This window comes from Triturus cristatus, chromosome 4_2 (genome assembly GCF_964204655.1).
Source record: "Triturus cristatus chromosome 4_2, aTriCri1.1, whole genome shotgun sequence".
Classification (NCBI taxonomy): Eukaryota; Metazoa; Chordata; class Amphibia; order Caudata; family Salamandridae; genus Triturus; species Triturus cristatus.
The window spans coordinates 839,271,345-839,297,692 of NC_140586.1; positions in this window are offsets into that span (position 1 = coordinate 839,271,345).

Below are 26,348 nucleotides of genomic sequence, written 5' to 3' on the forward strand. Positions count from 1 at the left end.
ACCTTACTCATATCAGTACAAGATTTGGGCCTAAACTGGTTTTTACCCACAAACAGCTGTGTACCTTCTGCTCAGGTTTGTTGTTGCATTTTATTCTAGTGTGTTATATTTTCTAAGCTGTGTGTATTGTTTACATTTCCTACAACATTTCCCCTCTAGTTGATGTTTCAACTACTTCACCTAGACCCTGGTCTGTACTGTGCACTAGGTGGTACAAGTTGCCCTGAGAATCCAATACTTGCATTGGTGTCCTAACTGGGAACATCTCACCCGCCTTTGCGCCAATTTTTTTGCAAAATGCTAGAATTAATTGTGCAACACAATATATTACCAGTAAGACCACAATAGTTAGAAACAAGGCAGCTCACAACCCCGACATCTAGGATGGCAGGTATAAAACACAACAACTAAACCAACTATCTTGAGCACCTCATTCATCTGTTTGGAACCAAGACTTTCTGGTTGGCTTAAGGGATGCCTATAGCCAGGCAGAACCTACCACTCCTGTCAAGAGTGGGTGATTTATTTATTCTTTTTATTGTTATTTTAACAATTACATACAGCAGTAATTAGGCAATGACTACGTTGTCGGATGTACTTACAGAATCACATATATCATAGATAGCGAAGAGCACTGGTTAGAAGAGCGACACATCGATTGTATAAAGACAGCGTAGTATGAGAGGCTTCTTCACAAACAAAATACCCAACCTCCATGGGCTAATAAACTGCAGAATGACCTACTTAGAATAATGCACATTCTGTAACGTGACAGCAGTTAGGTCTTCCTATATATCAAAGGAATTAATATTCCATGACACAAATCAGTATCCATCCCACACGCTTCAGTGGAGCTCCACCTACATATGACACAGTATTATATTTCAGCCTCTTCACTATTCATCTCTCCCTCTGCAACACTCTCTCCATCAATAATAGTTCCTAAATAAGTCTGATATGGTCCCCACATATTCTTAGGGCAACTGCAGATTGGAAATAGTTTGCTATAAACATGAGATAGGATGCTACAGTTTGTCATATCATTGTGCCATTCTTTGATCATTGGAGTAGGGCCGAACACCCAACTAATTGCTATCCTACGACTCGCCAGCAATAAGCCTATCACCAGTATCCTTCTGTCCATGACTCTCACATTCTTATCATACCCCAATAAAACCAGTAATGGCTCTTTTTCAAGGGAGTTGAAAGTAATGGCCTCCGAATACCCCATCCCCATAAAGTTACCACATCCCCATAAAGTTTTGGACCCTTGGACAGTACCATTTCCTATTGCGCAAACGCAACCCTATCATCTCCACATCATGTCTCTTAAGTAATCCTGGGCATAGTACTACACTTTGCTTACAGTGCACAAACTGTGCTACAAACACATAGTGTAGCAGCAACATCAACAACACCCACAAATGCTTTGATAAAGCACTTTCACATGCTAAAAAGCATATAACCAATTCACAAAAGCAAACTGTGAATGAAAATATTAGGCAATGAGAGAGGTGATGATTTTGGGGTCCCCCTTAACCTAGGGGAGGACCAAGCAGATGCCTTGAACACAAAGAGCATATCATGCTGGTGAACGATTCAGTGGTGGTCCCTTCCTCCTAGGACCATCCCAAGCACAGTTATGGGCAAAAATACAATCCCAACCAAATTATTATTACATCAAGCTGCAGTTCCACTAGTCGTTACTAGATGTCCCTTACGAGTCAAATGAAAAAGCATTGAAACCCTTTCATGAAGCTTTTGCATTTGACTTGTGAGGGACATCTAGTAACGACTAGTGGAACTGCAACTAGATGTAATAATAATTTCAATGCTTTTGCATTTGACTCGTGAGGTAACGACTAGTTGAACTGCAGCTCTTTGTAGAATTATTTTGATATTGGATACTATAATATTAACTGCCCACTGCTAATCTTGTCCCATAATGCTTTGCAGGGCCTTTGGTTGGGATTGTATTTTTGCCAATAACTGTGCTTGGTGTGGCCCTAAGAGGATGGGACCACCACCGAATCGTTCAAGAAGATGTGCTTTTTGTTTTCAAGGCATCTGCTTAGTTCTCTCCCTAAGTTAGGGAGGATCCCAAAGTCATCACCGCTCTCACTGCTTCCTAAGTTTTCATTTTAACTTTTGTGAAATGACTATATGCATTTTAGCATATAAAGACAGGGATACTTAGTTTATCATAACTTGCACTGTACAAGATGCTGTTTGCAATTATTGCTCAGAGTATACAAGCACACAGAGCTAACAGCTACCCGAGCTTAGTGCCTGGGTGAGGGGTTTGAAGGTGATCCTCTTGTTGACGGGGAGTCAGTGGAGGTCTCAAGGTGGGGTGTGATATGTCTGTGGCGAGGGACATCGAGGAGCAGGCGTGCCGAGGCGTTTTGAGTGCGTTTAAGTCATTTCAGGAGTTTGGCTGAGGCTCCTGCGTAGAGGGTGTTTCCGTTGTCCAACCTGCTGCTGACGAGGGCCTGGGTGACCGTTCTTCTTGTTTCGGTGGGGATCCACCTGTAGATCTTGCGGAGCATGCAGAGGGTGTTAAAGCAGGAGGACGAGACGGCGTTGACCTGCTTTGTCATAGAGAGAGTAGAGTCGAGGATGAACCCCAGGTTGCGTGCGTGGTCAGTGGGTGTTGGAGCTGTTCCCAGTGCAGTCGGCTACCAGGAGTCGTTCTAGGCAGAGGGGGTGGAGCCGAGGAGGAGGACTTCCATCTTGTCCGAGTTGGCGTAGGAGATGATGTTGAGGTTGTGCAGTCAGGCGACGTGGGCGAGCATGCCATGTAGATGTTGAACAATGTCGGGCTGAGGGATGAGCTCTGGGGTACGCCGCAGGTGATCTTGGTGGCTTCGGAGCGGAAAGGGGGGAGGCGGACGCTCTGGATTCTGCCGGAGAGGAAGGAGGTGGTCCAGTCCAGAGCCTTGTCTCGGATCCCAGCGTCTTGGAGGCGTGTATGTAGGGTGTGGTGACAGACAGTGGCGAAGGTGTCTGACAGGTCCAGGAGGATGGGGGCAGTGGTTTCTCTGCTGTCCAGCAGGGCCCTGATGTCATCGGTGGCAGCGATGAGGGCAGTTTTGGTACTGTGGTTGCTGTGGAACCTGGACTGGGACGGGTCCAGGATGCTGTTCTCCTCGAGGTAGCGGGTCAGTTGTCTGTTTACGGTCTTCTCGATGACCTTCACCGGGAACGGGAGCAAGGAGATGGGTCGGAAGTTCATGAGGTCCTTGGGGTCAGCCTTGGGTTTTCTGAGTAAGGCGTTGATCTCGACGTGCTTCCAGCTCTCCGGGAAGGTCGCTCTCTCGAAGGAGATGTTGATGGCTTTCCAGGGATGGGGTGCGATGGTGGTGCTGGCTTTGTTGAAGATGTGGTGTGGGCATGGGTCAGACGTAGATCCAGAGTGGATGGTGTTCATGATTTTGATGGTGTCGTCATTGTTTATGTTGGTCCAGGAAAGCAGGGGATCGGTGCCGGGGTGGCCGTGGGGACGGAGGTCTCAGTGGTTGTCGGGGTGGTCGTGATGTTGAAGCTGTCGAGGATATCTGCGATCTTGCGATGGAAGAAGATGGCAAGGTAGTCGCACAGGTCTTGTGAAGGTGGGATGTCGTTGGTGTTGGAGCTGGGGTTGGAGAGTTCCTTCACGGTGTTGAAGAGCTCTTTCTGTTGTGTGCGTTGTTGTCTAGGCGGTCTTTGGAGGAGGCCCTTTTGGCGGCTCTGATGAGGTTATGTTTCTGGGGGTGGCGTTCTTGTGGGCTGCGTAGCTGTCCGGTGTCTGTTCCCGGTGCCATTTCCTCTCTAGCTTTCGGCAGGTTTGCTTGGAGGCCTGGAGGGCCTCAGTGAACCAGCTGGCTTTCTTGCTGGTGTGTCTGTTGGAGGGTTTCTTTATCGGGGTGAGGATGTTGGCGCAGTCGTCGATCCATTGTCTGAGGTTGCGAGCGACGGTGTCGGTGGGGTTGGTGGGTGGGCTCCAGGTGAGGGTGGTGGTTAGCTGGTCTTCGGTGAATTTGCTCCAGCGGCAGCGAGGGATCTGTTGGGTGCGGTGGTGCGTGCTAAGTTTCAGAAGGTGAAGTGGATGCAGTGATGGTCGGTCCAGTGGAGTTCGGTGGTGTGGTTGAAAGAGACGTGGGAGCTTGCGGAGAAGATGGGGTCAAGTGTTTGGCCGGCAGAGTGGATGGGTGTTGTGACGAGTTGTCTGAGTCCGAGGTTGTCGATCAGGGTGGTGGAGTTGGTGTCCTTGTTGTTCTCGAGGTGGAAGTTCAGGTCCCCGAGAAGGATGTAGTCTGTGGAGGTGAGGGCGTGTGTACTGACGAAGTCGGCGATGGAGTCGCTGAACTGTGGTCGGGGTCCGGGTGGTCTGTAGACGAGGGTTCCTCTGAGGGTGGTGTTGGGATCGGTGTGGATCTGGAAGTGCAGGTGTTCGGCAGTGCTGAGGGTGTCGTCGGTGTTGGTCGAGACTCTGAGAGTGTTCCTGTGGACGATGGCGATTCCTCCTCCTACTCCGTTGGTGCAGTCCCTGCGGGTGATTTTGTAGCCGTCAGGGATGGCTATGGCGATTTCGGGTGCCGAGGAGGGGTTCAGCCAGGTCTCCGTCAGGAAGGCATTGTCTGGGGAGGTTGACTTGAGTAGGTCCCAGAGTTCAACCGCATGTTTGTGGGCAGAGCGGGTGTTGAGGAGAATGCATCTGAGGTAGTTGCGTTCTTTCCCGGTGGGTGGATTTGCGGATCGGATGCCAGTGAAGCTGCAGATCCGGCAGGAGAAGGGTCCTTGTGTGCGTTTTGGGGCGGCCAGGGAGCAGGCGTGTGATCGTCCAGTGTTGAGTGCGTGGAGGGTGCTGGCATCGTAGTGGTGTCGGGCGTTATGGCGTTCACGGGGGCCAGGGGGTCTGGCTCTGGGCGCGGTCCAGGAGCGGACGGGCAAAGATGGGCTTGCCTTAGGCACATCTTAGGTGCATCTTTGGCACGCCAGCGGCGTGGCCGTGCAGAGACCGCAATATAAGGGGAGGTGGGAGGGAGGAGCAGGTGGGAGGCGGGAGCGGGGAGGAGAATGGACGTACTGGGGATGGGCCGCAGGGGAGGCAGTGGCGGGAGAACGAAGGGGAGAGCGGGCGGGAGATACAGAAGGAAAAGGGGGCCCAATCAGGGGAATGAGGGTAGAAATGAACAATAATTACAACAAGGACAGCAGTGAAAAGCAATACAGCAGTTAAAAACCAATACAGAAAAAGCAGGCCGAGGCACACTCACTACAGAGGGCGCAGAGCAAGCGCAAGGCTCGCACCTAAGCAGCGGCAGCAGCGGGCTTGGGGGCAGCGACACAGAGGTGGTGCTGTGAGGCGCAGGGACCGACCAGCCTGATAACAGGGTCAAGGGTCGCTCAGATCTGCTATCAGATCAACTGGGATAAGTCCCTTCTATATATGTTATTGGATGGACCATCCCCGTACGTGGGGGTCGACACCAAGCTCCAGACTAAAACTAGTTTTAAATATCTGGGCATACAGATTGAAAATTCTGATGTAGCATTTCTGCAGAGGAATCTGAAACCGCAGTTGAGTTGCCCGAAGAGTGACGTTGCATACTGGAGGAAGCTACCAATCTCCCTGATGGTAAGAACGGTTCTCTTTAAAATGATGTTGTTGCCACGGATACTATATGTTGTACAAAATACCCCCTGTCCAATACCAGAAAAATTCTTTAGGGACATAGACAGTGAATTGAGAACATTGCTGTGGGACGGGAAGGGGGGGGGGGGGGGTGCACGGATAGCACTGGCAAAAATGCAGAAGTGGGTATACGGGGGAGGGTTATCCATTCCAGATATTCAAAAGTACTATTGGGCGTCACAACTGATGGTCATTAATGACTGGTTCTTCGTAGATAGGAATGCTCCAGCATATAGAGTCAATCACCTGGCGATGGGGGCAGAAGGCTATATGTGGGCACTATATGGTCGGGTGATGCAGGACCGTATACCCCCACACACTCAATTAGTATGGACGGCGTGGACTAGGGCCACTCGATTCCTGGGTTGGGCGGGACGGCTGATGGAGCAAACCCCCTTGTGGACCAGTGAGATGCTCAGGGAGGTGGGTCGACTACAGGGCTTCGCAAAGTAGAAACTAATTGACATAGTGCATTTGGGAGATGTAAGGCGAAGACACGCTGTGTTGTCGTTTGCAGAGCTGCAATCAGAATTCCAGCCTGAAACTGAACTCAGACAAGACCGAAGTGCTCATCCTTGGACCATCACCCTCTGCCTGGGATGATTCCTGGTGGCCCCCTGCCCTGGGCAGCGCACCCAAACCAACGGACCACGCACGCAACCTGGGCTTCATCCTGGACTCCTCCCTCTCGATGACCAGACAAGTCAACGCCATCTCATCATCATGCTTCAACATCCTACGCATGCTCCGAAAGATCTTCCGATGGATCCCCACCATCACCCAGGCACTCGTCACCAGCCGTTTGGACTACGGTAACACCCTCTACACCGGAACCACAGCCAAACTACAGAAAAGACTCCAACGCATGCAGAACGCCTCTGCACGACTCATCCTGGACATCCCCCGACACAGCCACATCTCCGGACACCTGAAAGACCTTCACTGGCTCCCCGTCAGCAAGAGAATCACGTTCCGACTCCTCACCCACGCACACAAAGCCCTCCATGACCTGGGCCCCAGGTACCTCAACAACGGCCTGACCTTCTACACTCCCACCCGCCAGCTATGATCGTCCAGCCACGCCCTCGCCGCAGTTCCACGCATTCGAAGAGCCACCATGGGAGGAAGATCCTTCTCCTACCTGGCAGCCAAGACATGGAACTCCCTCCCCATCCACCTCCGTCTTCCCCTAGCGCCTTGAGACCCTCCGGGTGAGTAGCGCGCTTTACAAATATCTTGATTGATTGATTGATTGAGTTGGCACCCACAGAACACTATAAATATTTGAAATTGAAGCACGCGCTGGGCAGCTATCTTAAGGATGGGGAACAGATCCCCGAGTATAGTCCACTAGAAGACAGATTATTGTTGGACCCAATCCCAGAGAAGGCACTGTCCTGCACATATAAACAAATTGTAAAAAACTCACCAGATTTATTAACCAAGGTGCGAGAGGTGTGGGAGTCTGATGTGGGAGTCTGATGTGGGATTATTAAAGGATGATGAATGGGTAGAGGCATTAAAGAGTCTCAGGGAGGTGGCAATCTGGGCACGCTTTAGATTGTTCCAAGTGCTGATCCTGCATAGATGCTATTGTACCAGTATACTTATTTTTAAACTAGAGCATATATCAACTGAGGAGTGTCAGAGGGGGTGTACGCAGAAGGGAAAGTTTTTCCATATCCTATGGGACTACCCGATTATACAGAAATACTGGTGGAAGGTGGTCCAGATTATGTCGGAGGTGTCGGAACAGGAAGTCCCTCTCGATGTCAGATGGCATGTATTGTGTGTGACTGGGAAACTGAATTGGCCCAAATATCAACAAATATGGTTACAGGTGGCGGTAATGGTTGCAAAGAGGAATACTGTGGGGGGCAATTCCACCGCCTAAAGTCTCCCAGTGGAAAAGGGACTTAGATTGGTGCTGTGTGGCAGAAAAGACAATCTATGACAGCAGGGGATGCCCCAAGAAATGGGGGGAAATTTGGCAGCGATGGGAAGATTACAGGAGATTTGGGGCGGTTTCGACTAGTTAGGGGGGGAGGGTGCAGGGACCATGTGAATTGGATGGTGGGAATCCAGAGGGACTGTCAATTCAATATTGTGTTTTTGCATTGTTGCATGTGTATCTTATTGAACGTGAAGGTAACCCAAACTTAGTTTAAGATTATGTTCATGAATGCTGACTATTGCTTTAATAAAAACATTTTTTTAAAATGCAGCGACAAGTGTTACAGCGTGGTGGAAGGCCCTATGCAAACCTAGAATGGTCATCTGTTACTTATTGCTAAATGTGGGTGTTAAATTGGTAATAATGGTGTGCAAGTCACTCTTGCTTCCCTCTGCCCCTCTCTTGCCTCTTTCTGCATTTCTATTGCTTCTTTGTGAACGTGTCTTTCTTTTTCTGCACCTCTCTTCCCTCATTCTGCACGTCTGTTGCCTCTTTCTGCACCTCATTTGCTTCTTTCTCCACCATTTTGCCTCTGTCTGCACCTCTGTTCCTTCTTTCTGCACTTCTTTTGTTTTTTTCTGCACCTGCCTTGCTTCTTTCTGCACCCCTCTTGCCTCTCTCCACCTCTCTCACATCTTTCTGCACTTCTGTAGCTTCTTTCTGCACTTATCTGGCATATTTCTGCACCTCACTTGCCTCTTTCTGCACCTCTATTGACTCTTTCTGCAGTTCTCTTGCCTCCTTCTGCACTTCGCTTGCCTCTTTCTGTACCGCTCTTGCCTCTTTCTGTACCTCTGTTCCTTCTTTCTTCACCTGTCTTGTCTCTTTCTGCACCCTTCGCGCCTCTTTCAGCACTTCTGTTGCTTCTTTCTGCAGTTCTCTTCCTCTTTCTGCACTCCTCCTGCCTCTTTCTGTACCCCTCTTGCCTCTTTGTGAACCTCTCCTTCCCATTTCTGGACCCCTCTTGCCTCTTTTTCCACCTCTGTTAGTTCTTTCTGCACCTCTTTTACTTTGTTCTGCACTTCACTTGCCTCTTTCTGTACCCCTCTTGCCTCTTTCTGCACCTCTGTTCCAAATTTCTGATTCCCTCTTGCCTTTTTCTGCACCCCTCTTCCCTCTTTCTGCACCTCTCTTGCCTCAGTCTGCCAACCTGTTCTCTCTTTCTGTACCTTTTTTGCCTGTTTCTGCAACTCTCTTTCCTGTTTCTGCAGTTCTCTTGCCTCCTTCTGCACCTCACTTGCCTCTTTTTGCACCTCTGTTGGTTCTTTTGCACTGCTCTTGCTTCTTTCTGCACCTCTCTTGCAAATGTCAGTACCCCTCTTGTCTCTTTCCGCACCCCTTTTACCTGTTTCTGCACATCTCTTGCCTCTGTCTGCACCTCTGTTCTCTCTTTCTGTGTCTCTTTTGCCTGTTTATGCAACTCGCTTGCCTCTTTCTGCAGTTCTGTTGCCTCCTTCTGCACCTCTGTTGCTTCTTTCTGCACTTCTCTTGCTTCTTTCCGCACTCCTCGTGCCCCCTTCTGCACTTCTGTTGCTTCTTTCTGCACTTCTCTTGGTTCTTTCTGCACTGTTCTTGCATCTTTCTGCTTCCTTCTTGCCTCTTCTAGCACCTCTTTTGCGTCTTTCTGGACTGCTCTCCCCTCTTTCTGTACCCTCCTGCCTCTTTGTGCACCTCTGATGCTTCTTTCTGCACCTCTCTTGCTTCTTTCTATACCTCAGTTGCCTCTTTCAGCACCTCTGTTGCTTTTTTCTGCAGATCTCTTGCCCCTTTCTGCACCTCACTTGCACTTTCAGCACCTCTATAGCTTTTTTCTGAAGTTCTTTTGCCTCTTTCTGCACCCCTCTTATCACTTTCTGAACCTCTCTTGCCTCTATCTGCACCCCTGTTCTCTCTTTCTGCACCTTTTCTGCCTGTTTCTGCACCTCTCTTGCCTCTTTCTGTACCTCTGTTACCTCTTTCTGCACTTCTCTTGTTCTTTCTGCACCCTTTGTGCCTCTTTTAGCACCTCTGTTACTTCTTTCTACACTTCTCATCCTTCTTTCTGTATCCCTCCTGCCTCTTTCTGTACCTCTCTTGCCTCTTTGTACACCCCTTACCGTTTTCTGCACCCCTCCTTCGTCTTTTTCCACCACTGTTGGTTATTTCTGCACTGCTCTTGCTTCTTTCTGCACTTTACTTGCCTCTTTCTGTACTTCTCTTGCTTCTTTCTGTATCTCTGTTGCTTCTTTCTGATCTTCTCTTGCCTTTCTACACCTCTGTTGCTTTTTTCAGCAATTCTCTTGCCTCTTTCTGCACTTCACTTGCTTCTTTCTGCACTTCTCTTGCCTCTTTTTGTACCTCTGTTGCTTATTTCTGCACTTCTCTTGCCTCTTTCTACACTTCTGTTTCTTCTTTCAGCAATTCTCCTGCCTCTTTCTGTACTTCACTTGCTTCTTTCTGTACCTCTCTTGCCTCTTTCTGTACCTCTGTTGCTTTTTCTGCACTTCTCTTGCCTCTTTCTGCATCTCTGCGTTAGAAGTAATTTTAATCCTGCTGCTCTATTAGGTACTAGGGCCTAACGGGGGAGGTCATGCCAATCACAGGGGTACCCCAACCCATAGTGTACCCTAGTGTATGTAGGTGTTTTCACTGTATTTTAAGTGTCTTTCAGCATAGCACTGGCTCTGGGCCTGGTTAGTCAGAGTCAGTCACCACCAGTACCAGTCAGCAAAAAGTTGGGGGAACAGGATGACTTTGCAACAAGGCCTCTTTCTGCACCTCTGTTGGTTCTTTCTGCATATCTCTTGCTTCTTTCTGCAATTTTCTTCTTCTTTCTGGACTTCTGTTGCCTCTTTCTTCATTTCTATTGCTTCTTTCTGCGCCTTTCTTCCTCTTTCTGCACATGTCCTACCTCTGGAGGCATAGTTAGAAATTAGCATTTAAAAAACCTTTGAAATTCACTGACAAACCATAGGTTTCAGGGACGTTATAGTTAGAAATTATCATTTAAAAACCATTGAAATTCACTGAAAAAAACACAGATTACAGATGTCATCAGTGATGTCACTGACCATGTCATTAATGATGTAATATGTGACGTCATCAGTAGTGCAAATTTCTCTGGTTTTATATGAGTGAAATGTTCAACTAACTATAATGTCCCTGAAACCTGTGTTTTTTCAGTGAAAAAAATTTATATATATATATATATATATATATATTCACTGAAAAAACCATAGGTTTCAGACATGTTATAGTTAGCGGAAATTTTACTGATAAAAAACCAATGAAATTCCCCCGTTATAGTTAGTGCAGGCAACTATAACTCACGCGACCGCAATCCTCTGCTGATGCTAATACTGCATTTAGACACTTATTTGCCCATGTCTTCTTCCATAAATTTTTAGCTATACACATATTACAAATATTTTTTTTTCGTAAAGACACATATGTCATCAGCAGAAGATTGCGGTCGCGTGAGTTATAGTTGCCTGCACTAACTATAACGGGGGAATTTCATTGGTTTTTTATCAGTAAAATTTCCGCTAACTATAACATGTCTGAAACCTATGGTTTTTTCAGTGAATTTGCAAGGTTTTTTAAATGCTAATTCCTAACTATAACGTGTGTGAAACCTATGGTTTTTTCAGTGAATTTGTACGTTTTTTTAAATGCTAAGTTACTTTCCGCCATTCGTGGCGTGCACGCCCACTTAACGCAGTTCGTTCCGTGCGCGCACGGTGCGCTTCGCGCACCGTGCGCGCACAGTGAGCACGCGGTGCGCTTCGCGCACTGCGCGCCCACTTTACGCAGTTAGTGCCGTACACGCAAGGTGGGCACGCAGTGCGCTACGCGCACCGCGTGCCCACGTTACGCACCGTGCGCACATGGAGGACATATTATGCGCTTCCTTGTGATAGGTAATCTGTTAAATTTAATTTGTAAGTGATGACAATAATATGCCATGCACAGAGAGTGTTTTTTTTTTTTTATTAAAATTTTTAGCGTAAGCGCACCGTACGCGTACGGTAAGCGTAATCGGCGAAATTTTCAAAAAAAAAAAATTTACCGTTTTTGGCCTTGGGGGATCTTTGAGGACTCAACTAACATGGCTATGTGCATGGGCGCTGTCTAAACAGCCCCTTTATATGTTTTTTGCCTTTGTTTTCAGCCCCCCCCTCAGAGTGCGAGAGAGAAAATGGCGGCCGCCGCTTCCTGGTTTCGACCGATTCGAATGTTTACTTAGATGTAACAGCCAATCAGAATCGCGCTCGCGCACGCCACCGTACGCGTACGGTAAGCTTACGGTAAGCGTACCGTAAGCTGGCTCAGATATATATATTGATTTAAAGGCTATTTTCTCAGAATCTACTGAACAGATTTACACCAAACCTACAAAAGGCACTTCCTTGACCTGAGGACTACCTCTCTGCCAAATTTCGAGTAATTCTGTTCAGCCGTTCGGGCTGTAGCCCTGTCTAAAGGTCCTATGGAAAAATGCATGGGAAAAACGCGTTTTGGGACCCCCCTTTTATCTCAGCCCCCGCTTGACGAATCCCCCCGAGACTTTCAGGGTAGGAGCGGAGCGTAGCGCCCCACCTATTTTGAGAAATTCGCGAGGATTCGTCGACCGGCGCCAAAGTTATTCAAAATAGAATGTTGCGGATTTCCTATGGAAACAGGGTCCTAACTATAACTACCTACTGGCGACCGCCAGTAGGTAATATATATATATATATATATATATTCACTGAAAAAACCATAGGTTTCAGGGGTGTTATAGTTAGCTGGACTTTTCACTTGTACAAAACCATTGAAATTCCCCCGTTATAGTTAGTTCAGCTAACTATAACTCGGGCGCCCGCAATGCACTGCTGATGACGTCACATATTACATCACTCATGACATGGTCAGTGACATCACTCATGACATCACTGATGACATCTCAAATGACATCACTGATGACATCACTGATGACATCATCCAGTGAATGTGTGTTTTTCTGAAAATTAAATATGTTTTATATATGTATATCTCAAGGTCGATGGAAGAATAAATGGGTATATAAGTGTCTAAATGGATGATTTGTTTTTGAAAAATTGATTGTGTAACTGACTGATTAAGTGTATCATAGTGAATACATGGCTTAGTGAGTAATGTTTAAATATGTAAATATCTGTATCAGTCTCTCACTTTGTGTATAAGTGGCTGCATGGGTTGGTGAGTAGCTACATGGGTGTCTATATAGGTTATTAGTTGGTTTTTTGAGTATCAGTCTGAGTGTCTGCATGGTTCGGTGGGGGGTATTACGTAGTGCATAGGTGCATGAATGAGTGACTCACTGTTTGTATGTGTTGAACACAGCATGTGTGCAGGACTGTATGGGTGGATGAGTGTGTGTATGGGTGTGTTAGTGAGTGAATGACTGTCTCAATAGTGTCTTTATGAGTAACTACATATGTTTTAAACTAGTATATGTGACTATTGGTGTATATATGTGAGTATATGTGAGAGTGAGAGATTGAAAGAGTTCCTGTATGAATAAGTATGTGTTTCTATAAGTGATTGTTTAAAAGACTAAGTATGTGTAAGTTTCCGTAGAAGTAAGTATGGTGGTGTGTGTATAACTGTATATGCAAGTAAATGTATGTTTGATTCTTTATTAGCATGAGTGACTATGTGTGTGAGTAACTCTATGGATGAGTGGCATTGTGTAACAGGATGTATAGGTGTATGAGTACATATGATGAGTGAGTACATGTATGAGTGACTGTATAGGACTGTTGGTGAATGAGTGGATGTGTATGTGGATCTTAGAATTACTGAAGAGGTTGTTGTAACTGGTATTGGTATGTCCATTGTTTTGAAAATTTTAGTCTCTATTTTTGAATGTGTGTATCAAAGGTTATATTAGGGTGAGAGGAGGTCTGCCACTCTATCACAAGGATGATGTCATCAGTGATGTCATCAGTGATGTCATTTGAGATGTCATCAGTGATGTCATGAGTGATGTCACTGACCATGTCATGAGTGATGTAATATGTGACGTCATCAGCAGTGCATTGCGGGCGCCCGAGTTATAGTTAGCTGAACTAACTATAACGGGGGAATTTCAATGGTTTTGTACAAGTGAAAAGTCCAGCTAACTATAACACCCCTGAAACCTATGGTTTTTTCAGTGAATTTCTGAGGTTTTTTAAATGCTAATTCCTAACTATAACGTGCCTGAAACCTATGGTTTTTTCTGTGAATTTCAAAGGTTTTTTAAATGCTAATTTCTAACTATGCCTACAGAGATAGGACATGTGAAGAAAGAAGAAAAAATGCACAGAAAGAAACAAAAGAAGTGCAGAAAGAAGCAACAGAAGTCCTCAAATACGAAGATAAGTGCAGGAAGAAGGATAACGTGCAGAAAGAACAAAAAGAAGAGCAGAAAGAAGCCTTGTTGCAAAATCATCCTGTACCCTCAACTTTTTCAGATGGATACTGGTGGTAACTGAGCCTGACTAACCAGTCCTAGAGCCAGTGCTATGTTAAAAGACACTTAGAATACAGTGAAAACACCTACATACACTAGGGAACATTATGCGTTGGGGTCCCCCTGTGATTAGCATGACCTCCTCTGTAAGCCCCTAGTATATAAGAGGGCATGGGGATTAAAACTACCTCTTAAAACAGGCCACAGGGCGTTTTTGCACACGTTAACTCAGGCCCCGTCCCCTCCCTTCACCACTGTGTAAACACGCCCTGTGTCCATTTTTAGTTGGGAGATTAAGTTCATTTGAATCCTGAGGGTCCCTGGGGTCCAACTAGCCCACTAGGTACCTCCAGCAAGTGCCACAGAGCTGCGTTGCAGAGAGGTGTAAAAAGTGGCACGGCCTGGACCACCTCTCTGCAATGCAGCTCAGTGGCGCTTACTGGAAGCACTTGGTGGGCTAGTTAGCCCCCAGGGGCCCTCAGTATTGAAGGGAAATTATATCCCCAATTTAAAACGTGCCATAGTGCGTGTTTGCACACGTCACCTCAGGCCCCGTCCCCTCCCTTCACCACTGTGTAAACGCGCCCTGTGGCTGTTCTAAGTTGAGAGATTAAGTCCCCCTGAATCCTAAGGGTCCCTAGGGTCAAACTAGACCACTAGGTACCTCCAGTAAGCGCCACAGAGCTGCGTTGCAGAGAGGTGTAAAAAGGGGCTCGGCCTCAGAACACCTGGCTGCAGCGCAGCTCCCTGGCGCATACTGGAGATGCCTGTTGGGGGCGCGTTTGCAGAGTGCTGCACGGAGGGGGCATGGCCTCCGGCACGATGACAGTCTTTTATTTATTTTAGTTTTTTAAGAAGGGGGGCTGTTTGGTTCCCCTTCTTATTCTAATTTATTGGCCCTGATGACCCCATCCCCCAGGGCCAGTCTCCTAATTATATTTTTTTGACCCCAATCCCCAGGGCCGGCCACTGTTTTTTTATTATTTTTAAAAAATATATATTTATAGACACACCTAGGACATGCTGGACAAACCGTACGCACCTATCACCATGACGATTTGCGTGATATTCATTAAAAGGCGACTATGCATGCAATGAATCCACGTGGAATGTATTTACACCACTAGTGAAGCTCTGACATGTCTGATGCCCTACCGTGCCTAATCCTGGTAGACACCCTTGTCGTTTATTTATACAAACATGGGTAGCTATTGACGGGCACATTTAATACACATGCACACCAAGCCATTCAAAGGGGATTCGACAAAAATTCGACCAAAACTATGCAAGAAACCCCCCTCACGGTTAATAAAACACACATCCACTGCCGGATGTGTAATACTTTTTATTTTACTCTCTGGAAAGGGGACGAACATCACTTGAGAGTCACAGCGTGCTCCTGACAGAGCCCAATGCTGTGTTACACCCACCATTGCCTGCCGAGTGCCACACACCTCTGTGTTGTATTCCACTAGCTAGTGCATATGCTATGACACTCTCTAGCCCATGTGCACTGTAACACCACCCCGTGAATATGTCATGCCACACTTGTCTTCGCACGGGTTATATTGCCCCATCTAACGTGCCTTTCTCGATGCCTATGTTATAACGCACAGTGCTATGCCATACATATTACAATCTGGGATCCATATCTTTGTCACAGTGCATATGCAACCTTACACTCCCCAGCACATATTTTATATTACAACTTTAGAGACTAGTTAGGTTACACAACACTGCCCTGTGCATATTACACTCCAAGGCGCATATCGCATAGCACGCGCTAGTGCCTGTGCTATCTCGCGCTCTCCAATGAATCTGTCATTGCGCACAATGTATTGCATATTATATTTCACGCCCGGTTCATCTTATATCACACTTTTTGGTGCATAGTTTATACCATACACTATATCTAGTTTTCATTTTCAATCGTGCTCTCAGGACTATGTTCTATATAACACTGTGTTCACCTACCCTTTTCACGGGCATTACATTTTGCGATAGGGGGTGGAGGGTCAGGGGGTGTTTCTGCCAAGTGAGCCCGGAGTCACAGTCACAAACGTCCTCTTCTTCCTGAATAAAAGTGAGATTATGCTGCATACTTGTTCATATTTTAAGTAGTTCGCACAGACACAATGTTTTAAAAACAATAAAGTTCCTAATACCCGCCTTCTCTGAACAGTTAGCTTGCTGCCCCATCCCCTTCCTCCCTATCCTCTGTTGTGTGAATCCATGGACTAGCCTCCTCCCTCCTGCCATGCATGGTCTGATGTGCTGCCACTGCCCTCAGTATGATGTACCAGTCCACTCCTCCTGCCCTCCATTGCCCAATTCTATGCCCCATCATTGACCTCCTGCTTAAACTCTGTGCTTAGCTTGCTGCCCCTATTCTCCTTCCCCCTGCCCTCCGATGTCTTTGTGCATGCCCCTGCTCCATCCTTTTTGCCCACCATGTCCCATGGACCTGCCACTCCTATCTACTCTGAGTGTTCTGTTGAGCTGCCACTCCCCTCCCACCTGCCTAGCATTGTCAGATGACTGTAACCTGTCCCTGTCACCTCCACCCTGCCTGTCCACATGCCATGCCCCTATCCTCTTCCTCCTGTCCTACATGGTCCATTGTACTGCCACACCCTTCTGCCCTCCCTGGTCTGTTGTGCTGCAGCTGCTCCTCCTGCCTGCCCCGTGTGGTCTGTTGTGAGGTCCCTTCCCCTGAACTTTCTTGTCTGTGCACAGGTCCTGACCCTCCCTTCTATCCTCCATCGTCCTTTGTGCATGCCCCTCCACCCTCCTTCTTGCCCATCATAGCCATTGTGCTGCCACTAACCCTCCCACTTGCCATGCATGGTCTTCTGTGCTGCCATGGCCCCTCCCACCTTCCCTGTGTGGTCAGTTAGCTGCCCCTGACCCCCTCCCACCTTCCCTCCATGGTCTGTGTGTATGCCATCACAGTCTCACTGTTGCTCTTCATGGTGTGTCTTGCTTCTAGTGCCCATCCTGCCTGACCTCCATGGCTATCTTGCTGCTCCTGCCCTGCCCCCTTGCCCCCAGCCCTACTCCCTCCCTCCTGGCTTGTCTGTTCCATTGTAATGCCCCTGATCCGTCCCTCCTGCCCTTTATGGTCTGTTATGCTGCAGCTTTCTCTCCTGTCTGTCCATTATGGTCAGCTAGCTACCATTGCCTCTTGCCCCTCTGTTCTCTGTTGTCCATGTGCATGGTCCTGTCCCCTCCCTCTTGCTTTCTATGGATTGTTGTGCTGCACTCCCGTGTGGTGTATTGTGCTGCTGCAAACCCTGATGCCTGCCCTGCAGGGTCAGTTTGGTGCACCTCTCCATGTCCCTCCTGTCCTCTGTTATCCAAGTCCATGTCCCTATCCCATTTCCTTCCATGATCCAATGTACCATACTTGCGAACATTTTGAACTTGGTAAGAGGGAGATTTTGAAAAAAAACTGGGGTATTGATTTTCCCCTTTGAGTTACATTGAAAAAGAGGATATTGTAGACAGGAGACAGATCAAATAAAGCCCATTTGAGCTTAAAAACATTGGACGTTTCCTGGCTGAATCGGGTCTGTTGGCATGTATGGTTGTACTACCATTGCCTCTTCCTTCTGCCCACAATGGTCTATTACATTGCCACAGCCTTGAAGGAGGGTAGATTTTGTATCACAGGGGGCCCCTGGCCCGTTCTGTCCACACCTGAAGTATGAGACCCTTGTCCTTGCCCTGCCAGCTGCATTTGTAGGCCGTATTAAATTGACCAGCGGGTCCTGTGTTGCTATATAATTATCCTGAGACATCCTTACCACTCAGCCAGCATAAAACCCCTGTGTAGGCCCTTCTGTTCAATATGTAGGCCTCTTTGTTAAATTGACCATAGCTCTGCAATTTTAGTGTATAGCAGTCTGAAGGCAGGTCTGCGAGGCCTTCTGCTCCAAACCAGTAGCCCCCACCCTACCCGAGTGCTCCGTGCTCGGTATCAAAGTTCAACATCCCCCTGAAGCTGTCGACATACAGTAGGCTGCATCCTGGACTGGTACTTGCTTCCTGGGCAGGTTTCCCGCTTTTAAGGAAGTGGCAACCGCAGAGCGTCAAGTTAGGAGAACTGAGGAGATTTTATACATGAATATATTGAATTCCCGTACAATACCCATTATTTTCTGCTTGCTCTATGGAACTTACGATAAGCGATTGGCCTGAGAGACTGACCTTTTCACCCAGTCCATTGTCAGCATTAAGTGGGTAAATGACGAAATGTCTGGTAAAATCTGCAGACGAAGCTTTTGGGTAGCATACGTAGGTAGATGTAGCGTGCAAAGGAGCCCACAAAATGATATAAAAAGGGAGCACCCACAGATATCGACGGACTACCTCGCCGTCTGTATGTAGGTTAACAGGCAGTGCAGGTTTTCCCCAAGAGCTGGGAGCTCTTGTCTTCCTTTGCTTAAAATGTCTTGCTCTGCTTTGCTTGAAGTATCTTATTCTATTTTACCTATATGAAATGTCATGTTATGTTTAACCATTGTTCTCTTTACTTTTGCATTTAAAAGATTTTGTATTGTAATTGCAGGAATGCTTGCTCTAAGAGTAAACGTGAGTGTTCCTAGGTAACATTTTCCTTGGTGTAACTTGTTTCTCATGATGCATTTATAGATGTGTTTTCTCTCTCTCTCTGTCAGTACATTAATTGAGATACAGAGAATATTATGACAGCTGTATGATTATCTGGATTCTGTATTTTGTACTTTATGTCTCTATTCTGCGGTTTCTTTGAAGTTGCATCTTCTCATTAAACTGCCATTGTATTCTGCCTCCAATTCCATGTCTCATATGTCTGTTTTCTTCATTTTTGGAGCAAGCGTTCCTAGGCACCCCGGCTCAAATTAAGGTGCCCCTTTTGTCCCTGACTCACTCTCCTGCTCAGTTCTGTGGTGGCTCCCGGGGATCTGGGGACCGCCCCTAGCTTCCTTGACCCGTAATAGATCTTGCCTCCAACAGCCTCTCTTGCAAGTCCTGAATTGTTGGTTTGTTGCCCCTGCCCCCCTTTCCACTGCCCTCCATAGTCTGTTGTGCTTCCACGGCCCTTCCTGCCTGCTCAGTGTGGTTAAATTGTTGCCTTTGCACCCTCCTACCTGCCTTCAATTTTCAGAGTCCGTGCCCCTGGCCTCTGCCTCTCAACAGTATCCTAATGAACAACTAGATTGCTAACATTCTATATTTATTACAAAAGTGTGGAACGCCTGACATCATCTTGATGTAATCAAAACTGTAATACCTAGAGCATTTCCTTTAGAAATTACATATATGAGAGGGTCTTATTGGCATCAAAATTATGGTTAGTGCTCTAAAAGGCGAAAATAAGGACATATTTTCTGAGTTTTCAAATAGCGACAAAGCACTTTTAAATTATTTGTTATCTTTATGTTTTTTTATCCAGTTGACCACTTGATTAAATGTTGCACTTAGGGGAGATGATGTGGTGTTACTTCCAGAACTGCAGACTTTGCAACTGGGGAACCAGGTTGAAGTTTCTGCTTCAGCTCGACATTCTGTGATTCTGGTCAAATCACTTAGTCTCCCCATGTCTACAACCAAAATGAATGTGTTCTTGTGTGATGTAACCAATGCTCATGTAAAGCACTCCAATACCTGACAAGTCTGCACTATATAACACTGCAAAAACACAAAATAATAAGTGTTTTGCACACTTCTTTCATTGGGCTATATTTGGGCTACATCTGGGTGATTTTGGGCTACATTTGGGCTCTTTTGTCTCCGGTGGCCATCTTGGGAGATTTATTTGTTGTGAAGTTTCCTAATTTCCTCATGTACTGCAGTCTCCTCAGTAGGAAATGCTTTCAGTTTTTTACTTTGATTCCATCATGAAGGTATTCAGATATGTCACACATTTGCCATAAATTCTGAATGTTAGCACTCTAGTTGCTCATTAGATCATTGTAGTAAAACTACTGCACCATGGAAGTCTGCTGCTGGTATTGAAAGTGCATGTTTCAGTCTGCATGTCAGAATTTTTTTAATGAAATAGAAGAGGATTTGAGAAGTCACTCAAAATGTGCCCTCATTTTCTTTCTTCAGCATTAATCATAATTTCTATGGCAAAATGAACCTCCTCATTGTGTTCCTTTTTAAATTAAATGTTTTAAGTGTTACCAGTTTATTCCAATCAAGATGGCTTCAGGTGTGCCATACTTTTGTCATAATGAAGACAGTAAGCGCTCTAGTTGTTTTTAAGAACATTCTGGGACATTCTGTCATTGGGCTATACTTGGGCTACATCTGGGTGATATTTGGGCTACATTTGGGCTCTTTTGTCTCTGGTGGCCATCTTGGGAGACTTATTTGTTATGAAGTTTCCTAATTTCCTCATTTACTGCAGTCTCCTCAGTAGGAAATACTTTCAGTTTTTTACTTTGATTCCATCAAGAAGGCATTCAGATGTGTCACACATTTGCCATAAATTCAGAATGTTAGCACTCTTTTTGCTCATTAGATCACTGTAGTAAAGCTACTGCTCACCAGGGAAAACTGCTGCTGGTATTGAAAGTGCATGTTTCAGTCTGCATGTCAGAATTTTTTAATGAAATAGAAGAGGGTTTGAGAAGTCACTCAAAATGTGCCCTAATTTTTCTTTCTGCAGCACTAATCATACTTTTTATGGAAAAATTAACCCCCTCATTTTGTTCCTTTTTAAATTAAATGTTTTAAGAGTTACCACTTTAATCCAAGCAAGATGGCTTCAGGTGTGCCATACGTTTATCATAAGTAGGACTGTTAGCGCTCTAGTAGTTCTTTGGAACACTCTGGGAAGCTGCAGTAGAACACAAAGGAATCAACTGACAGTCTCTGCCCTTCTTGGATGTACATGTTTTACTGAGAATGTCAGACTTCATTCTCACATGACTGAGAAAGATAATGTGAATTTACAGAAAATAAGCTCTCAGTTTAGCCTATAGATCACCTTCCAAACCTCTGTGGTAAAAGCATGAGAAAATATTTTTCTCTCAATCATGATATCCCTGCAGAAGGCTTTTTCACATGGTGAAATCACCTTAGAACATACCACAATTCCTAAAATGAGTATGGTACCATCAACAAATGATTTATAATGTAACTAAAGTCTTAAAACCTTCTATTAACTGCAATGCTTTTTAATGAGGTGCTATCATGTATATTGGTCCCAAGATGGCTGCCAACACTTCTTGGATGAAGTGCTGACAGCCAATCAGATCTCAGGATGAGATGTGTGGTTAGGCTCCGCCCACATATATATATGCTTTTAAATGCTATTTTCTCAGGAAATACTGAACAGATTTACACCAGACCTGCAAAAGGCACTTCCTTGACCTTATGGCTACCTCTCTGCCAAATTTCAAGTAATTCTGTTCAGCCGTTCGGGCTGTAGCTGTGTCTAAAGGTCCTATGGAAAAATGCATGGGGAAAACGCGTTTTGGGACCCCCCTTTTTTCTCGGCCCCTGCTTGACGAATCCCCCCGAGACTTTCAGGGTAGGAGCGGAGCGTAGCGCCCCACCTATTTTGAAAATTTCGCGAGGATTCGTCGACCGGCGCCAAAGTTATTCCAAATAGAATGTTGCGGATTTCCTATGGAAACAGGGTCCTAACTATATCTACCTACTGGCGACCGACAGTAGGTAATATATATATATATATATATATATATATATATATATATATATATATATATATATATATATATATATATATATTACCTACTGGCGGTCGCCAGTAGGTAGTTATAGTTAGGACCCCTTTTCCATAGGAAAACCGCAACATTCTATTTGGAATAACTTTGGCGCCGGTCGACGAATCCTCGCGAATTTCTCAAAATAGGTGGGGCGCTACGCTCCGCTCCTACCCTGAAAGTCTCGAGGGGATTCGTCAAGCAGAGGCCGAGAAAAAAGGGGGGTCCCAAAACGCGTTTTCCCCATGCATTTTTCCATAGGACCTTTAGACACAGCTACAGCCCGAACGGCTGAACAGAATTACTTGAAATTTGGCAGAGAGGTAGCCATAAGGTCAAGGAAGTGCCTTTTGCAGGTCTGGTGTAAATCTGTTCAGTATTTCCTGAGAAAATAGCATTTAAAAGCATATATATATGTGGGCGGAGCCTAACCACACATCTCATCCTGAGATCTGATTGGCTGTCAGCACTTCATCCAAGAAGTGTTGGCAGCCATCTTGGGACCAATATACATGATAGCACCTCATTAAAAAGCATTGCAGTTAATAGAAGGTTTTAAGACTTTAGTTACATTATAAATCATTTGTTGATGGTACCATACTCATTTTAGGAATTGTGGTATGTTCTAAGGTGATTTCACCATGTGAAAAAGCCTTCTGCTGGGATATCATGATTGAGAGAAAAATATTTTCTCATGCTTTTACCACAGAGGTTTGGAAGGTGATCTATAGGCTAAACTGAGAGCTTATTTTCTGTAAATTCACATTATCTTTCTCAGTCATGTGAGAATGAAGTCTGACATTCTCAGTAAAACATGTACATCCAACAAGGGCAGAGACTGTCAGTTGATTCCTTTGTGTTCTACTGCAGCTTCCCAGAGTGTTCCAAAGAACTACTAGAGCGCTAACAGTCCTACTTATGATAAACGTATGGCACACCTGAAGCCATCTTGCTTGGATTAAAGTGGTAACTCTTAAAACATTTAATTTAAAAAGGAACAAAATGAGGGGGTTCATTTTTCCATAAAAAGTATGATTAGTGCTGCAGAAAGAAAAATTAGGGCACATTTTGAGTGACTTCTCAAATCCTCTTCTATTTCATTAAAAAATTCTGACATGCAGACTGAAACATGCACTTTCAATACCAGCAGCAGTTTTCCCTGGTGAGCAGTAGCTTTACTACAGTGATCTAATGAGCAAAAAGAGTGCTAACATTCTGAATTTATGGCAAATGTGTGACACATCTGAATGCCTTCTTGATGGAATCAAAGTAAAAAACTGAAAGTATTTCCTACTGAGGAGACTGCAGTAAATGAGGAAATTAGGAAACTTCATAACAAATAAGTCTCCCAAGATGGCCACCAGAGACAAAAGAGCCCAAATGTAGCCCAAATATCACCCAGATGTAGCCCAAGTATAGCCCAATGACAGAATGTCCCAGAATGTTCTTAAAAACAACTAGAGCGCTTACTGTCTTCATTATGACAAAAGTATGGCACACCTGAAGCCATCTTGATTGGAATAAACTGGTAACACTTAAAACATTTAATTTAAAAAGGAACACAATGAGGAGGTTCATTTTGCCATAGAAATTATGATTAATGCTGAAGAAAGAAAATGAGGGCACATTTTGAGTGACTTCTCAAATCCTCTTCTATTTCATTAAAAAATTCTGACATGCAGACTGAAACATGCACTTTTAATACCAGGAGCAGGCTTCCATGGTGCAGTAGTTTTACTACAGTGATCTAATGAGCAACTAGAGTGCTAACATTCAGAATTTATGGCAAATGTGTGACATATCTGAATACCTTCATGATGGAATCAAAGTAAAAAACGGAAAGCATTTCCTACTGAGGAGACTGCAGTACATGAGGAAATTAGGAAACTTCATAACAAATAAATCTCCCAAGATGGCCACCGGAGACAAAAGAGCCCAAATGTAGCCCAAAATCACCCAGATGTAGCCCAAATATAGCCCAATGACAGAAGTGTGCAAAACACTTATTATTTTGTGTTTTTGCAGTGTTATATAGTGCAGACTTGTCAGGTATTGGAGTGCTTTACATGAGCATTGGTTACATCACACAAGAACAAATTCATTTTGGTTGTAGACATGGGGAGACTAAGTGATTTGACCAGAATCACAGAATGTCGAGCTGAAGCAGAAACTTCAACCTGGTTCCCCAGTTGCAAAGTCTGCAGTTCTGGAAGTAACACCACATCCTCTCCCCTAAGTGCAACATTTAATCAAGTGGTCAACTGGATAAAAAAACATAAAGATAACAAATAATTTAAAAGTGCTTTGTCGCTATTTGAAAACTCAGAAAATATGTCCTTATTTTAGTCTTTTAGAGCACTAACCATAATTTTGATACCAATAAGACCCTCTCATATATGTAATTTCTAAAGGAAATGCTCTAGGTATTACAGTTTTGTTTACATCAAGATGATGTCAGGCGTTCCACACTTTTGTAATAAATATAGAATGTTAGCAATCTAGTTGTTCATTAGGATACTGTTGAGAGGCAGAGGCCAGGGGCACGGACTCTGAAAATTGAAGGCAGGTAGGAGGGTGCAAAGGCAACAATTTAACCACACTGAGCAGGCAGGAAGGGCCGTGGAAGCACAACAGACTATGGAGGGCAGTGGAAAGGGGGGCAGGGGCAACAAACCAACAATACAGGACTTGCAGGAGAGGCTGTTGGAGGGAAGATCTATTACGGGTCAAGGAAGCTAGGGGCGGTCCCCAGATCCCCGGGAGCCACCACAGAACTGAGCAGGAGAGTGAGTCAGGGACAAAAGGGGCACCTTAATTTGAGCCGGGGTGCCTAGGAACGCTTGCTCCAAAAATGAAGAAAACAGACATATGAGACATGGAATTGGAGGCAGAATACAATGGCAGTTTAATGAGAAGATGCAACTTCAAAGAAACCGCAGAATAGAGACATAAAGTACAAAATACAGAATCCAGATAATCATACAGCTGTCATAATATTCTCTGTATCTCAATTAATGTACTGACAGAGAGAGAGAGAAAACACATCTATAAATGCATCATGAGAAACAAGTTACACCATGGAAAATGTTACCTAGGAACACTCACGTTTACTCTTAGAGCAAGCATTCCTGCAATTACAATACAAAATCTTTTAAATGCAAAAGTAAAGAGAACAATGGTTAAACATAACATGACATTTCATATAGGTAAAATAGAATAAGATACTTCAAGCAAAGCAGAGCAAGACATTTTAAGCAAAGGAAGACAAGAGCTCCCAGCTCTTGGGGAAAATCTGCACTGCCTGTTAACCTACATACAGACGGCGAGGTAGTCCGTCGATATCTGTGGGTGCTCCCTTTTTATATCATTTTGTGGGCTCCTTTGCACGCTACATCTGCCTACGTATGCTACCCAAAAGCTTCGTCTGCAGATTTTACCAGACATTTCGTCATTTACCCACTTAATGCTGACAATGGACTGGGTGAAAAGGTCAGTCTCTCAGGCCAATCGCTTATCGTAAGTTCCATAGAGCAAGCAGAAAATAATGGGTATTGTACGGGAATTCAATATATTCATGTATAAAATCTCCTCAGTTCTCCTAACTTGACGCTCTGCGGTTGCCTCTTCCTTAAAAGCGGGAAACCTGCCCAGGAAGCAAGTACCAGTCCAGGATGCAGCCTACTGTATGTCGACAGCTTCAGGGGGATGTTGAACTTTGATACCGAGCACGGAGCACTCGGGTAGGGTGGGGGCTACTAGTTTGGATAAGAAGGCCTCGCAGACCTGCCTTCAGACTGCTATACACTAAAATTGCAGAGCTATGGTCAATTTAACAAAGAGGCCTACATATTGAACAGAAGGGCCTACACAGGGGTTTTATGCTGGCTGAGTGGTAAGGATGTCTCAGGATAATTATATAGCAACACAGGACCCGCTGGTCAATTTAATACGGCCTACAAATGCAGCTGGCAGGGCAAGGACAAGGGTCTCATACTTCAGGTGTGGACAGAACGGGCCAGGGGCCCCCTGTGATACAAAATCTACCCTCCTTCAAGGCTGTGGCAATGTAATAGACCATTGTGGGCAGAAGGAAGAGGCAATGGTAGTACAACCATACATGCCAACAGACCCGATTCAGCCAGGAAACGTCCAATATTTTTAAGCTCAAATGGGCTTTATTTGATCTGTCTCCTGTCTACAATATCCTCTTTTTCAATGTAACTCAAAGGGGAAAATCAATACCCCAGTTCTTTTCAAAATCTCCCTCTTACCAAGTTCAAAATGTTCGCAAGTATGGTACATTGGATCATGGAAGGAAATGGGATAGGGACATGGACTTGGATAACAGAGGACAGGAGGGACATGGAGAGGTGCACCAAACTGACCCTGCAGGGCAGGCATCAGGGTTTGCAGCAGCACAATACACCACACAGGGCATGCAGGACGGGAGTGCAGCACAACAATCCATAGAAAGCAAGAGGGAGGGGACAGGACCATGCACATGGACAACAGAGAACAGAGGGGCAAGAGGCAATGGTA